Below are 12500 nucleotides of genomic sequence, written 5' to 3'. Positions count from 1 at the left end.
TATATCTATATATGTATATCTCTCTCTCTGTATATATACATTGGTTTATGTTGCATGAATGAGAAGCATGCTCAATACATGTAGAGGATTTAATTTCAATAAAAAAAATTAAATGCTTCACCACCATCTTACCCCTCTTTTCTAAATGAAGTAACCCTGTATCACTCCTGTATCTAGATGCCTGTACTTGTCACTTTATCTCATCATCTGGCATAAACTCTCCTCCCTCAATCTTACACACCCTCAGTGAAGGGTGGGGGTCTCGTCTTGTGAGTTATCTGGTCACCTCACTAGTGCTGGTGGTATGTAAAATATATCCAGCACACTCTGTAAAGTGTTTGGTATTAAGAAGGGAATCCAGATGTAGAAACCATGCCAAATCAGACATTGGAGCTTGGTGCAGCCTTTTGGATCATCAGCTCCTCTCAAAACATCCAACCCATGCCAGCATGGTTAATGGATGTTAAATTATGATGATGCTAATAATACACACACACAGACACATGCACACCCATGCCAACATGAAACTCAGATATTAAATGATGAAGATGATTATGATGATTATATATATATATATATATATATATATATATATATATATATATATAACATGAGAGAGTTAGGGGTTGGGGGTTCAACCCACTAAGGGATAGTATCTATCCAGTATACTGCTGGGAGGGTAAGTTTGAAAGTTTGGCATATTATTGTTGTTGTTGTTGTCACCATCATCCTCATCATCACTGTTATTGCTACTAGAACATCAATAACTTGTATAAAATCAACTTCTACATAGAACCTTCCAATATATATAGAAATGACACACACACTCAACAAAACTTCCTTTCTAAAAAACACTTACAGCTTTCTAGATACGGCTAATAGCACTGATGCCACAAACAACGTATGTGGTGGAATGTTTGCTTATAAAAACTTGTATATGCACACATGGGAGTAAGGGGACATCCGAGTAAGGTTGTGCACACGAACCCACACATATATATATGCATTGGAGTGTCTATAGCTACCTATTTATAATGTTTGTAGGCTCTTTGTGTGCCTTGTATTTTTAAGGGTTTTTTGACATATATCTTTTTTATATTTTTGCATGTCCCACATGCTATACCTTCATTTTTCATTTATGTATTCTTTATTATTATTATTTTTTTTTTTCCTGCTGTACCCTTATTTTTATTTTGATCCTGATTTTAATTCTATTTTTTATTTTTATTTCTATCTTATTTTTGCTGTTGTTTTTCTTCTGGTCTCTACCACACCTCTGTTTTTACCTCTTGCTCTACATTTGTATGAAACCCTTTGTGAATCTCTGAAGAGGCCTAGCGGTTCGGGCATGTAACCCCATTTCAAAATGTCATCCGATAATCACTCCGGCAAGAAATATTCGGATAGAATGGGGCTTGCTAAAACTAGGCCGAAACAGCTGTAAGATTAAACTTCTGTTCATCCTCTAATTCCTTATGTACTTTGTACTTCTATATGTAAACCAGGTTGGCAAAATAACATAGTCTGCCATAGACACCTGTGCTTTGGTTCTTTCTTTCTTTTTCTGTCTTCTTTTTTTTGTTACTTTTGCTATGAATTAAATTAATGAATTCAACGGGATACATTGTCTGCAAGTAGTTGGGTTCAGCATATTATCCTCCATTTTCTAATTGTTATATATATATATATATATATAAATATATATCAGTGCCGCTGGGCTGGCTCCTGTGCAAGTGACACATAAAATACACCATTTCGAGTGTGACCATTGCCAGTACCGCCTGACTGGCCTTCGTGTGACGTTAGGAAGGGCATCCAGCTGTAGAAACTCTGCCAAATCAGATTGGAGCCTGGTGTAGCCATCTGGTTCACCAGTCCTCAGTCAAATTGTCCAACCCATGCTAGCATGGAAAGCATGAACAATATGCATGTATGTATGTATGTATATCATGTATGTATATCATGTATGTATATCATGTATGTATATCATGTATGTATATCATGTATGTATATCATGTATGTATATGTGTGTGTATCTTTGTGAATACATATTCATATATATATATTTATATACAAATATATATATATTTACACACACACACACACACACACACAAACATTGAAGTTTTATAATGATATGAAAGTAAGAGAGAAGAAAAGAAATGAAAGTAGTTGCCATAAAAATTGAAGAAAAGTCTGAAAGTGCCATGTAAATCGAATGACAGAAAAGACGATTGAATGAATGAAGCAAAGAAAAGGAAGAGAGAAAGAAGAGAGAGAGAAAGAGAGAGAGGAGAAATATACAGGTGTTTAATGCATGTGTATCACACAAACTAGTAGAAGTACAGGCAAAGGTAGATAGCCATGCCAGATCTCCTTGGTAATAAGTGCACAAATATATTATAGTATTAAGTATGAAAAATCTCAATGAATCAGTTATTCCTTGGTTTGTTCTGTAGTGAAGGAGGTTCTGTGGTTGTGCCAGAGGGATTTTTTACCAAGTGAAGCTGGGTGTATACTTATTAAACATATGTAGTGAATGTATTCATTATATATATATACTCTTTTACTTGTTTCAGTCATTTGACTGTGGCCATGCTGGAGCACCGCCTTTAGTCGAGCAAATCGACCCCCTGGACTTATTCATTGTAAGCCTGGTACTTATTCTATCGGTCTCTTTTGCCAAACCGCTAAGTTACGGGGACATAAACACACCAGCATCGGTTGTCAAGTGATGTTGGGGGCACAAATACAGACACACAAACATATACATATATACATATACATACATACGACGGGTTTCTTTCAGTTTCCGTCTACCAAATCCACTCACAAGGCTTTGGTCGGCCCGAGGCTATAGTAGAAGACACTTGCCCAAGGTGCCACACAGTGGGACTGAACCCGGAACCATGTTGTTGGTAAGCAAGCTACTTACCACACAGCCACTCCTGCTCCTATATATATATATATTTATTAAATGTGTGTGTATGTGTGTAAAATATATTTTCATGAGTCAGAAAAAAAGACAGGTACTTATATATTAGGTAATAGAGGTTGTATATTATCATTACTTCTCATGACAGCAAATTAATGTTACTGAATAGTTTCATGCAAACTGAATATACTTTTCCATTTAGCTATATCTGATGATTGCTAATTTTACTTCTCCATTGCTGGAATAAAACCATTCGGTAGTATTAATTGGCTGTCACACACACACTGCAGTGTGATAAGCAATTGAACAATGACAGAATTGAGAGGACCCTGCAGTCTAATCTAGTTGAGGATGTGATAACTTCTGTAATATTGATGCCATGATACAATAGAAAGTGATTGGTATAAACTGATTGGTTTTAGGATGAGCATTCAGTCATGAAAAGAAACATATCAAAACAGAATGTATGAGTGAAATGTGGTTCTCCAAGCCACCTAGTAGGGTTGTAATGCTAATTAGGAGTTGTTATAGAAGCAATAAAACAGTTAGAGTGAGCACAACTGCAGGCTAGAATTTGAAATCTATTGGACAGAGAGAGTTTTTGCCAATTAGCCATATGGTTTTCTTTTGGATGTAGTTTTGGATTTCATGTGTGGTGCAGCAACACTATTCCACATATGTAAGAAGTACTCCCATTGTAGGCCTGATTTGATCTTTGTAGAGAGTCAGCAGCTGATCAACGCTAATGTATTTTCTGGCTCTGAAAAGGAACACTAGCCTTTAGGGGCACAGTTTCTAGTGTTAAGTACTTGATGTCACTAGGAAAGATCATCTGATGGCCAAGTATCAATAACTGCTTTGAAGGTTTTATTTGCATATTGCTTTAGATGGGTTAAGTGCTCTTAAGTCCTACAGATTGTATCTATAGATTTTAGCCAATACTGTATATACATGACATTTGTAACCATCTTGTCTTCATATACTATTAAGACTAAATTCCAATAACAAAGCAGTAATTTTTAAATTCATCTCGCTGTTAAGAATGTGTTATGTCATACAAATGAGTATATTCAGTGTCATTGAGAATAGTTGTAGAGGGTACTCAGTTGCTGATAAAATTCCAACACAGTACTGAAACTAGCCTAGCTGAGAGTTCTTTTAATGTCTACAAAGAAACCCTATACAAAAACAAGCTTTCTTTAACACAGTATTGGCTAAAAACCTACAGATATATTCTAGAATATATAAAATAATAGAAGCAAAATACTGCTAATGCACCAAAATTTTAATATTAGAGAGGGTAGGGTACAAGATTGTTTTTGTTGTTGTTTAGCCCTAGGTTAGTCCAGATCAATCACAGTAATCCAGCTATGACTGAAGTCTTCCACAGATTAATCTTTGTAGACCTACATTACACAAGATGGTAGATGAGAAATAAAAGAGATTATCCCATATGTCCTTGGAAAGGTCATGTTCAGTCATGAGTAACCTGGTTTAAATCATAACACATGCACAGACAAGAGTGATTTCATGGAGTTTGACAGCTATTTCTAGCTGACCAGCTGTCCATATAAAGGTTCTTATATTGGCTCACTTTAACAACCATTTCTTACATTACCACTACATATCACATTTATATAAAAGGAGTATAACAGATTTAATCAATCTCAGCATTGATCAGTACTTGTTGCTGCTGTTTAACAAGTACTAATCAGAATTCATAATTTTATGAGACTGCTGGAAACAAAGTGCATACATGCTATATGTACTCTGTTGCAATTATGAGGTTTTGATTTTATATGCTTCAGTTGATGTACCAAGAGTCGCTGTGATACATATATACATATATACATACATATATATATATATCATCTTTATCATCATCGTTTTAACGTCTACTTCTTTGTATGGGTCATTCACAAAGGCAGATTTTTTTAAAGCTGGATGCCTTCTCTACTGCCAACCCTCACTTGTTTCCTATTTCTTTATTGCCCACAAGGGGCTAAACACAGAGGGGACAAACAAGGACAGACAAAGGGATTAAGTCGATTATATCGTCCCCAGTGCGTAACTGGTACTTAATTTATCGACCCCGAAAGGATGAAAGGCAAAGTTGACCTCGTTGGAATTTGAACTCAAACGTAAAGACAGATGAAATACTGCTAAGCATTTCGCCTGGCGTCCTAACGATTCTGCCACCTCACCACCTTAAACAACCCTCACTTGTTTCTAAGCAAAGTAGTACTTCCCCATGGTCAGATATGTTTTTCATGGAAGATTGGAAACAAATGACATAACTTGTATGATGGAGCCACTTGTTTACAATGATTATGGGATATCAAGACAGGGTCTCACACACACACATCTATACATACATACATACATACATATATATGTACATATTTACAATCAGTTTCTTTTAGTTTCCAACCAACAAATCCACACACAAAGCTTTAGTCAGCATGAGACTATAGTAGAAAACACTTACTCAAGGTACCACACAGTGGGATTGAAACTGAAACCCCATGTTTCTTAACCACACAACAAATAACTCTAAGCTCCAGAAAAGTCATTAAAGGATTATGTGACAGAAAAAAAATTCCAACCCAATTTATGTGATGTGATTTGCAGGATGCACACATGCACAAAAGCAAAAAGCATGCTGCTAAACAAGAAAATTTTTGACCTTATCGTCTTTGAAAAAGCGACTAAACTTAAACAACGACATTCTCTTCCCTCAAGAGAGATTCTCATAGTGTAAAATATCAGAGACTTAGGTGTAACTAAGCTGGAGTGTACACAGCAACAATAAAGTCAGTATGGCCCAGGGAATGTGTCAAGAGATCCTGAAGCCATCATCCTTCTGTATGTTCTCTAGGTCTCACTTTAAATACTGCTGTCCACTGTGATCTCTCCTTATACCAAACAAAACATTATGAGAATTGAAGCACCAAGAGGTTGATCACAAGAAAAACGAATGGCGTGACATACACACACACACACACACACACACACACACACACATGAATGTGTATGTATACACACACATACACAGGCACATATATGCACACATATAGGTCTGCATGTATGTGTGTCTACATTTACAAACAGCTGTATGAAAAATTCAAATGTGATTCTACCAAGATGTATACATAACAGTGTTTATGTTTGTTTTCATATTTTTGTTCATGTATACATACACAGAACTTGCTCAACTTTTATTCATTCCTATAGATGAATGGGTCCCAATTTTTTTTATTATTATCATTTGTAAAGCATTTTAGAGAAAATAAAAATATGTTGGTGCACTTAGTGCATAAAATCAAAACATGTATTAAAAAAAGATATTTATATATTTTAGCCTCTAAATATAAATAAATTCAAACAGCAGGAAATTATTAAATACTTAGGTCTTTAATCAATAAAGGAAACATAGTTAGAAATACTTTATATTTAGAATATTAGTTTGTGTTATTCATATTTTACAAATATATTTATTTTTATTTTCATAGTGCACCTAGCTTCACCTTGCAGAACATTGATGAGTCAAAGCACACAGCTTGAAAACTGATGCAGTAAATATATATTCTTTTATTCTTTTACTTGTTTCAATCATTCGACTGTGGCCATGCTGGACCACTGCCTTTAGTTCAGAAAATCAACCCCAGGACTTATTCTTAGTAAGCCTAGTACTTATTCTATCGGTCGCTTTTGACGAACTGCTAAGTTATGGGGACATAAACAAACCAACATCGGTTGTCAAGTGATGGTGGTGGGGACAAACACAGATACACAAATATATGCATACACACACACACACATGATGGGCTTCTTTCAGTTTTCTATTTTTTTATTGCCCATAAGGGGCTAAACATAGAGGGGACAAACAAGGACAGACAAAGGGATTAAGTCGATTACATCAACCCCAGTACATAAACCATAAACATTTACCATGTTTGAATGTCTATTATGTAGGCTTACACACACACACACACACACGTGATGAGGATGATGATGATGATCGCCGTTGTCGTCATCATCATCATCATCACTACCATCATCAACATCATCATCATCGTTTTATGCTTGCTCTTCAAAGTGGCACAGGTTGCATGGGCTGCATGGATCCTCACAGTTGGAGTCACTGTTTTCCTACACAAATCAGGATGAGGAAAACTTATCTCATTTCTGTTTCTGTTTTACTTTGGTCTCTGTAACTGGATGCCCTTCCTAACGCTACAGACTTTTAACAGAATGTGCTAGGTGCTTTTCTCGTGGCACCAGTACAGGTAAGGTGTCATATCTTCAACAAGACTTAAATAGGGCCCTCACAACCTCACACTCTATAGAATGTACCAGGTACATTTCCATAACAACAGCACTAGAGACATAGACATGTCCTTGACAGATTAAAGGTATATCACAACACCACATCTCTGCTTGTTTGCCAGCCTCTTTTCAGAGTAAGAAGCCTAAGTGATGAAGAAATGAATGGTAATGATGAGAGGAAAGTACAATAGGAGCAGCATTAATGTTTACTTTTCCATGTTTGTTTGGGTTAGACAGGATCCAGTGAGATAGATTTGCTGGATGCTCTTCCTGTTGCCAACCCTCACCTGTTTCTAAGCAGGTAGTATTGTCCCTTAGTCGAGACAAGTTTTTTTATGGAAGACTGCAAACAACCAGCATTACTTGTGTGACCGTGATATTAGTTTGCAATTAGTATGTGATGTGAAGACAAGAAGACAACCCCACCCATAAACACACACATGCATACATATCTGTATGTGGTGCTGGTGCTGCAGGTGGTGGTAGCAGCAGAGGCAGTGGCAGCAACAACAACAGCAATGATGATGACAATGATAATGATGATGATGACGATGATGACATCTGATAGTGATATGATCCTTGGCTGATAATTAACTTCAATAATGCCTACCACCTACCTTGAATATTTATTGACAGTAGATGCCTGAAATACACTGAAAAAATCAAAGAAATAGCTGTCTTTTACACACAAGATATCCAGTTTATGCTGAGATGTGCAGCAGTCCATGGCAACACCCTTGACTAAATTGCTAGTAGGAAAATGGATGATTAAATCTTCTTAGGAGGCTAATGTTTAATTGCCCATGTCAGCAGAAATTAAAAATCCAATTATTGACTTCTGGTCATCCATACTTTTATACTCACCAGCATCCTCACTCCCTTCCTCTTTCTCTCTATTTCTTTCTCTTTTTCTCTTACTCTTTCGATCTATCTTCTCATTCATCCACTTGAAAGCCAGTTTGTCTAGCAATATCTGTATATCTGCATTTATCAATTTCTCAGCATTTTTACCCCCCCCCCCCTCTCTCTCCCCCATATTCTCTCTCTCTAAATATATGTAGGCACAGACCTGGATGTGTGAGAAGAACTTTGCTTCCCAACCACATGGTTCCAAGTTCAGTCCTTTTGTATGGCACTATACGCAAGAGTTTTCTCCTATAGTCTCGAGCTGACCAAAGTCTTGTGAGTGAATTTGGTGGATGGAAACTGAAAGACATCCACTGTGCAATCTACCCACCAATATGTCATCTCCCCCAAAGGCGGCGAGCTGGTAGAAACGTCAGCGGGTGAAATGCTTAGTGGTTTTTCACCTGTCTTTATGTTCTGAGTTCAAATTCTACTGAGGTTAACTTTGCCTTTCATCCTTTCGCGGGGGGGGGGGGGGTGATAAATTAAGTATCAGTTGCATACTGCAGTCGATTTAATCAATTGGCCCCTTCCCCCAAAATTTCGGGCCTGTGCCCAGAGTAGAAAAGAATATGTCATCTCCCTTTCTTTCATCATTCCCCTGTCTACTGAATTATTATTTCTATTTTGTTGTTCTTCACCCCTTTTCAAACTGTCATCACCTGTATCCCTGCCTTCCCCAAACTCATATGTATCATCAATCACCCCTTCACCTTGTCTACCATTCACTACATCCATCCCTTAAATCTGCTCAATATCTACGGTCATTCCCTACCCACTCTTCCTATCTCCCTTCCAATGTATATCGTCAACCACTTCTCAACCATAGTTTTTTATTCATTATACTCGCTTCCTCATCCATTCCTCATCTCTAACCATCCCTCACTAACCCCTTACACTTTTGCACCCTCTACACACACACATATCCCCCATACTTCTGTTCCCATTTCTCTTTACATTCTACCTCGAGGGTCCACTCTGAACACCTCATAACTGCTATTTTATTTTCATTCCAATTTCACCCAAGTGATTCCAGTCTTCTCTTCTAAAATGTGAGTAACCATGTAGTTTCTTATTTCTTTATTGCCCGCAAGGGGCTAAACATAGAGGGGACAAACAAGGACAAACAAAGGGGTTATGTCGATTACATCGACCCCAGTGTGTATCTGGTACTTAAATTATCGACCCCCGAAAAGATGAAAGGCAAAGTTGACCTTGGCGGAATTTGAACTCAGAACGTAACGGCAGATGAAATACCGCTAAGCATCTTGTCCGGCATGCTAACATTTCTGCCAGCTCGCCGCCTTAAAAAATATGGAATGCTTCACGAATTTACTTGTTATCCTTGCGCAGGGGCCATGATAATCTTTTCTGTATCGTTCCAATTTTAGTATATGTACTGCCAAAGCAAGTACCATGTAGTTTATACACAGCAAATAACCTGTTCTGGCCCCTTCTTTAATACTTAAACCTCTCACCTCCTAGTATAAAGTTGCCTCTCTCTCTACTGTAACTCATTAACTTGAAGGGGATCTTAGTTTTGAGGGCTACATGGCAACCTTACTAGTGCTGATACCATGAAAAGAAAAAGCATCCAATACACTCTGTAAAGTGGTTGGCATTAGGAAGGACATTCAAGCATAGAAGCCATACCAAAGCAGGCATTGCTTGCAAAGATGCAACCCATGCAGGCAGGGAAGGTAGACGCTAAAGCATGATGACGATGATAATGATGACATGTGTGTGTTGTATGTTGTGTGTGTATGTGTGTGTGTATGTGTGTGTGTGTGTGTGTGTGTGTGTGTGGACGTGCGCATCTGTGTGTGTGTGTATTTATATAGTATAATATATATATATATTTATAGGAGTGTCTGTGTGGTAAGAAGCTTGCTTCCCAACCACATGGTTCCAGGTTCAGTCCCACTGCATGGCACCTCAATCAAGTGTCTTCTATAACCTTGGCCTGGCCAAAGCCTTGTGAGTGGATTTGGTAGACAGAAACTGAAAGAAGGCCATCATATATATACATATATGTTTTTGTGTGTCTGTGTTTGTCCCCCCACCATTGCTTGACAACCAATGTTGGTGTGTTTCCATCCCCATAACCTAGTGGTTCAGTGAAAGAGACCAATAGAGTACTAGGTTTACAAAGAATAATTCTTGGGATTGATTTGTTCGACTAGGGGTGGTGCCAGTATGGCCACAGTCAATTGACTGAAACAAGTAAAAGAATATATATATATATATATATATATATATATATATATATATATATATATGTATGTATGTATATATATGTGTGTGTGTGTGTGTTTGTGAGTATACATATACACACACACACACACATATATATATATATATATATAAAATGAAATAATAAAGCTGAATAAATTCAGGAAAACCACTTTAGTTTATATTTATCTTACAATTTTTTCAAAAATAACCACACACACACAAACACACATCTTGCTACCGCTCACCTATACAATTAACTTTCTAGCAACATACATACCAGCTTACCTTCCAACCACCCTACCTATCTAGCAAGCTACCCATCTAACCACTTACCTACCTCTGTCTGTTTATTCATTCAGATATTAATCTATACATTGATATTTATCAATCCATTTATCCATATCTATATATCTAACTGTTTATCTCTCAGCCTATCTGTCTGTCTGTCTATCTATCTATCTAAATGTTCCTCTATCGATCTAACTGTCTCTCTATCTATCTATCTATCTACCTACCTATCTACCTATCTATGTCTGTCTGTCCGCCTGCCTGTCTGTCTGCCTGTCTGTGTCTATCTATCTATCTATCTATCTATCTATCTATCTATCTGTTTGTTTGTCTGTCTGTCTGTCTGTCTATCTGTTTGTCTGTCTGTCTGTCAACTTGCTCCTCTGACTTAGATGCACATGTGAATAGAAGCTGCACCCGGTGCACAGTATAAAAATAGTAGAGAAAAGCTCATTATCATCTTCAACACCCCTCCCCCCCCATACTATCATCCCTGCCAGCATCATCTTATCACTAACCTGAACTTTGTCATCATCATCATCAACCATCATCATCATCATCAACCATCATCGTCATCATCAACCATCATCATCATCCTCATTAGTGTTACTACCATCATTTTGATTATCATGAACAGCACCACCATCATCTATTCATCACTTTCCCCATCATCACCATCATAATCATCATCATCATCATCATCATCATCGTTGCTGTTGTCATCACTTTTGTCGTCGTCATCACCATCACTGTGATCGTCGTCATCATCATGATTATCGTCGGTGTCATCGTGACCAACTGCCACCACCTCCGCCGCCATCACCATATGGCTACATCATTTACATGAATGAGAATCCGAGAATGAACTGAATGAATGAAAGACTGAAAGAATTATTAAACGAACGATTAATTGAATACCTATACCTATGTTCATTTCATTGTTAACGAACCTCCTACAGTAGTAGTAGTAGTAGTGGTGGTGGTGGTGATAGTGGTAATAGTAGTAGCTGCAGTAGTGGAAGTGGTGGTAACTGCATTAGTAGGAGAGGTAGTTGTTGTGGTGGTGGTTGTAGTAGCAGTGGTTGTTATAGTAGTGTTGGTTGTTTTGTGGTAGTATTGATGGTTGTAGTGTTGCTAGTTATTAACAGTATTGGTAGTTGTAGTGGTGGTAGTAGTAATACCAATGATAGTAATTCCTTTCTATTATAAGCACAAGGCCATAACATTTGGGAGAGGGGGGGGGCGGTCCATCAGATCAACCCATTATGCAACTGGTACTTAATTTATTGACCCTAAACGGATGAAAAACAAAGTCAACCTTGGTGGAATTTGAACTCAGAACGTAGTGGCAGAAGAAATACTGCTAAGCATTTCGTCCGGCATGCTAATGATTCTGCCAGCTCACTGCCTTAATTATAGTAATTGTGGTGGTTGTTATAGAGATAGTTTTAGTAGTAATAGCGGTGATGGTTGTGGTGGTGGTTAAGCGGTGACAGTAGCGGAAGAGACAGTATTAGTTTGCTGATCATAGATAGATTAGAAGTTATTGTAGTTACTGTTGCTGGTGTTGTTTAGCCCCAGGTCAACCTGATCAAACAGATCAGAAGCATTCCAACCATGACCCTCCTGTAAGAAACTCAGAATCACATTATCAAGCATGTCTGTTTTTTTTTTTTTAACAACAGTAAGCTGCTATTTCTAACGAGTCAAGCAACCATATAGAGGCTCCTTCGTAAGCTTATTACTGAAATACCATTTTAGTAACCATTATTGCCACTGATAAAAAAAAAAAGAGAGAAAAAAAACA

At 37.5% G+C, this 12500-nt stretch overlaps 1 protein-coding gene and 1 non-coding gene across 3 annotated transcripts in view; both read right to left on the bottom strand.

The window, feature by feature from the left end:
• LOC149134979 (potassium channel subfamily K member 1-like) overlaps positions 1-12500 on the bottom strand; it is a 116076-nt gene that overhangs the window by 78975 nt on the left and 24601 nt on the right. The window lies entirely within an intron of this gene.
• Positions 9479-9585, bottom strand: LOC128248218 (U6 spliceosomal RNA). Its single transcript, XR_008264507.1, has one exon. It is a non-coding gene; the product is annotated as a U6 spliceosomal RNA (small nuclear RNA).

The sequence above is a fragment of the Octopus bimaculoides genome, chromosome 6 (genome assembly GCF_046866305.1).
Source record: "Octopus bimaculoides isolate indiv1 chromosome 6, ASM4686630v1, whole genome shotgun sequence".
In the NCBI taxonomy this organism is placed as follows: Eukaryota; Metazoa; Mollusca; class Cephalopoda; order Octopoda; family Octopodidae; genus Octopus; species Octopus bimaculoides.
This window is presented reverse-complemented; position numbering and strand designations above follow the sequence as displayed.